General features: G+C 39.9%; 1 protein-coding gene across 1 annotated transcript in view; it reads left to right on the top strand.

Annotated features, from left to right (window-relative positions):
- The window catches only part of LOC309474094 (inactive phospholipase C-like protein 2), a 74,245-nt gene that overhangs the window by 751 nt on the left and 68,494 nt on the right, over positions 1–5,000 (top strand). The window lies entirely within an intron of this gene.

The raw sequence follows: 5,000 nt of genomic DNA, 5'->3' as shown, positions 1-5,000 counted from the left end.
ATCTTATGCCCACTAAGAGAATGACAATTATTAGATAACCGATCGATTTTTTGAGTTTTTTGATGATTATTTTGAGTAGGCCTAATAAATAATCAGTAGGCTGCAGCATTAAAAATATTGGCTACTACCCATTATGAATATTTGAATAATTCTAAGTATTTAATAAGTAGGCCTATTGTTTTTGCAATTTATATTTATGCATATTTCCGTAGGACTATTTTGAGTTAAGTACTTACTTAACCAAGTATGTAAAAAGTTTTTCATAATTCAATTAGTAATTTTCTTTTCTTTTGTTAAACTAAACAATATATTTAAATAAGTAAGCTATACTTAGGTAAGCACCAAATGGCAGCACTTATCGGTAGACCTGATGTTAAAGAACTAATAACTGATTACCTATTGATCATATATTGACTGATTACCTACAGTATATTGATACCTATATTGATCAAACTAATTATGCAACCCATTCTCATGAGGAAACAGAAGTATTTTACGAGGTGCTGCCAATGCCGATTTCGTATTGATTTGTATGATGTGATTTGTAGAAACGTATGATTTTTAGGAAAAAAGTAAGCAAGTTCCACCCCTAAATCAAACCTTCAGTGGGACTTAAGTAGATACTATAGTATGAAAAATGTGTGAATAAGATTCCGAATTCATATGAATTAGTTACTGATTCACCAAAACCTGAAAACAGTGGTTATGAATTGCCATGAAAGTGATCCCCACTGCATCCAAAATGCTGTCCAGGTAGGCATCTCATCAGATTTTGTCTGTCAGACGACCTGGTTACAATCCTGGATCATAACGTGTTTTATTATTATTTTACTGATGTCTGTTAAGGTACTCAGAAACGTATTTACATGACAGCTGCATAGCACAGATGACAGTGCAGTTCTGAACTTAAGCTGAACCTTAAGCAACACAATGACTGGAAGGACAGCTGTCAAGTGGCGTTTTAATTGAAAACATTATTCATTATAGTTTACAGAGGGCCTGAACCACACAATTGGGTGAATTTTAATGGATTTCGGTGCAAACCAAAGGCTTTGGGTTGGATCAATGAATTCAATACAACTGATTAGTTGGCTTTACCATAGTCAACAATAGATGATGGAGTGGCTTAGTTGTCAAAGCACAATGCTGTTAGGAATCACTGCACTTTGACCTATAATGTCAAGATTGTTCTTAGGTCAAAAGAGAGATGGAAGGAGAAAAAAGGTAAAGACTAAGTGTGAGGACAGTTGAAGACAAATTTCTTCACCCTTTATGTTTTAAAGCAGAGGCTGTTTTGCTCAGTGTGATTGTGGGTCGATGCTGCTGTTTGAGATGAACCAAAAGCCGAACGTCAAAATTGTCAATTGGTTGATTCACTTTGCTTAGCAACTGACACAAAACAGCATGGTACTCTCCCATTCCCTCAATTTATTGAATTCCTATGTGACTGTGTGGGTGTCTTGGCACCCACGAGAGGACCAGTGTGACAGGGAAACAAGCGAAGTGCCGACATCTGAGCTCTCAAAGTAGACTTGGTGCGAATTTGTGGTGGTTGTGTAGAAGATTTAGCTGACTGGAAGTAAACAGTCTTTAATTAAGACACCCACTAAAACACAGAATTTAAGTCTCAGATGGAGAATCAACTTTACTATACTTAAATCTCTGTTACCCAGTTGCTAGAAATCAACCAGCTGTCTTATTGCCATAGGGCTTCGTTTACTGCCCTATGTTTCATGCCATTCTCTTTTTAGAAGACCTATTTCGTCCCTGGTTGAAAGGGCCCCTATTGTACTTTTTAAAAATATTTATTTTCATGCAATGTGTTATATAGCTGTTTGTGAATGTAAAAGGTCTGCAAAGTTTAAAAGATTTAAGCGCGGTAAATGGAGTTAATGACTGCCTGAAATGAGTCATCAGTAATTCTATAGTCTTATTTCCTGCATGAACATAAGTAGGTTTGTAATTGCATAATGCCATCCTATGGACTTCAATGGCCTAGAAGAATTTGGTTTGTGTTGTCGACGTCAAAATTTAGATATGGAAATGGCCGTTTCGTTTCCAACACACGCTGTAAGTGATAGACCAATCACAACAGACTGGGCCATCTGACCAATCAGAGCAGGCTTTTAGGAAAGTAGGGCTTTAGAAAGACTGAATTCTTTATCGAACCGTTTCTGGCACAGTGAGAAACGAAAATTTGAGTGTTTATTGACCTTGAATGCATGTAAACCTATTGTAGGAGAAGCTTTAAAGTAGCATAATAGGGGAACTTTAAAGATGATTTTCCATCTATGCTTACAGCAGGTTGCCGAGAGTGTTTCCAGGTGTCATGCAATATGCTTTCGTATAGTATGAGATGTTAAAAGTGACAGTCTAGCAAAACAACTTGTCCTTAGCTAAAACTCTGTTAGTTAAACTTGCTACAACAGATTCTCCAGTCAAACCGCCCAGGGCCAAAGCAATCCAGCGATCCAGATAGGATAATCTGTCTTGCTTTTTAGCTTTCCTTCTCCTCACCTCTGCTCTGAGTCTTGCCTTATCTTTTAAGGCCCAACGCTTTTGCATTGATCTTACTAGTAAAATGGGATTAGGTTACTATAACCTGTGTGGGCAGTTATCCTGATTCCTGACTGAGGATATAACATGTTTTTCCATTCCACTGCGCTACTTTTCCATTGTTTTTCAATGTAAATGCGCTAGATGGACGTCTCTAACTGTTGCGCTCACGTCTTTTGCAGCGTCTCTTTCTAAAAATGCTCAAGTTCACAAAGTTGACAAAGAAGTTCAACTTGTAAAAAAATCCTTCTCTAGACCTAGCGCTATTTTTCGTTACACTGACCTGCATTTTTAACAGCAGAAACATGTTCTGTGTAAACCGGCCCTAAGACTGTAGAAGTTGTTTAGGAGGGCGATAGATGCATCATCCATGAAGTATAATGATTGACGGATATAAATCTCTGAGGTGTCAGTCACAAATGCGTCATAAATCACAGCTTAAAAAAACAAACCTGCATTAGTGACATTTCTGTTGGTAATCAATTCACCATCTTTCTTATGAGTTCATATCGCCGCCCAGAGAATAGCGGTGGGTGATTTTTATCAATAGTATGCGAGAAAGGGAAAAAGTGAAAGGGAGAGGGTTGTGTGTGGGTTGTTGTGCGCTTGGTTGAGTGAACACAGGAGCATTTAATCAAATCAGATGCTGTTAAACCGAGCAAATGTCATTGACAAATGGAAAAATATCTAGACTCGGTAGCAATGTGCACGCCTCTGCATATTAGGAAACAACAGGTGAAGTCAGGCCACGGCATACTAACAAACGTGACATTTTCTGATGATGTTATTACAAATCACACGCCTTGTGTTTATATGATTGAGTTGGTGTCAAGCAGACATTAATTGACATTAATAAGCAGCTGACTTTAGGCTGTAGTTTATTGTAAGGTTAGTTGATAAGGGAGGAAGGAGGCGGGAACCGGCGAACGTTTAGCACAAACACAAAACGAAAGTAAAGCGTCCGCTCCTCGCGGACGACTGTCGCAGAAACATAAACAAAACACAATGTAAAGTGCAGGCCTGGTCCTCTCTCGTCCTTCACTGTCGTCGCTCCTCCCTTTATCCTCCCTGAACTCATTAACGCTCACGTCACTGACCTTGCTCCGTTCCCACAGCTCTCGGACTCGTCCATATTGCCACATTTATATTGTTCACATATGCTAATGTACCTGTACATTGACTTCCTATAGGAGTGTTAGCTCCCTCACAAATGTGTCTAATGTGTCAAGTGTGTAGTCTAGACAGAAATGAGAATAAATTGAGGCTTTTGCTGACGTTTCATGTTTCCAGAACTTTGTCTTAAAGGTCCCATGACATGCTACTTTTTGTAGGCTTTAATATAGGCCTTAGTGGTCCCTAGTACTGTATCTGAAATCTCTTTCCAAAAATTCAGCCTTGGTGCAGAATTATAGCCACTACAAGCCAGTCCCAGAATGAGCTTTCTTCAGACGGGCCGTTTCGGTGTCTGTAGCTTTAAATGCTGATGAGGAGGAGAAAGGCGGCGCAAGGTGGAGGGTGGGTGTGGCCTTGACCATCTTGCGGCAACGGTACCGCGCATGTTTACATTGGATATATTGCAATGGCACGAAGACACGCAGTCGTTCAAGCATTTCAGTTTGACCCAGAATCTGGTCCAGATGGAGAAGCAGCGGATGAAGAATTTGCAACTCAGCGGCTCCAGCAGGACGTTTCCGAATGGTTAGTTTAAAATATTATGTCTGAATACGGTACTTTATTCGGATGGTTTACAGTTATTATCATGTAGCTAACGCGAACCTACTGTTGCCTTTTCATGAGAGATCTGTAACGTCTGTAATTTATCTTATTACAATTACATCAAGCTCTGCGATCTTGAAATGCGGATATCGCGCGCGCCATATATAACGTTAACCAACAGGAAAACGGTTATCCAAATAACAAAGAAGTGTACAATACAACACTCGCGTTACAGTGTGTGTATTCACACACATACTTGATGCTGTCTACCTTTACATTAGTGCAAGTAACTGCATAGCTAATGTTACAGCCACATTCTACGTGTAACAAGCTAGGTAAGTTAAAAAAGTGAAAGTGAAAGTGAAAGTGACACGTGACAGCCAAGTATGGTAACCCATACTTGGAATTTGACCTCTGCATTTAACCCATCCAAGTTAATGCACACACATTAGGAGCAGAGTAGTGAGTAGTTAACACACACACACACTGCAAACGTGGATACACACACCCAGAGCAGCGGGCAGCCTTGTGTGGCGCCCGGGGAGCGATTAGGGGTTAGGTGCCTTGCTCATGGGCACCTCAGTCATTTCCCACCGGTTCTGGAATCGAACCAGCAACCTTTAGGTCACCAGATCAACTCCCTAACCACTAGGCCATGACTAACCATAAACAGTAAAGCAACACACTTATATATAATAGTTGACTTACTTGTCAGAGGTGTGTAGCTG

Source organism: Leuciscus leuciscus (genome assembly GCF_965113295.1).
Source record: "Leuciscus leuciscus genome assembly, chromosome: 1".
Taxonomy (NCBI): domain Eukaryota; kingdom Metazoa; phylum Chordata; class Actinopteri; order Cypriniformes; family Leuciscidae; genus Leuciscus; species Leuciscus leuciscus.
The sequence above is the reverse complement of the archived record's forward strand: the minus strand, read 5'-3'. Positions and strand labels throughout refer to the sequence as shown.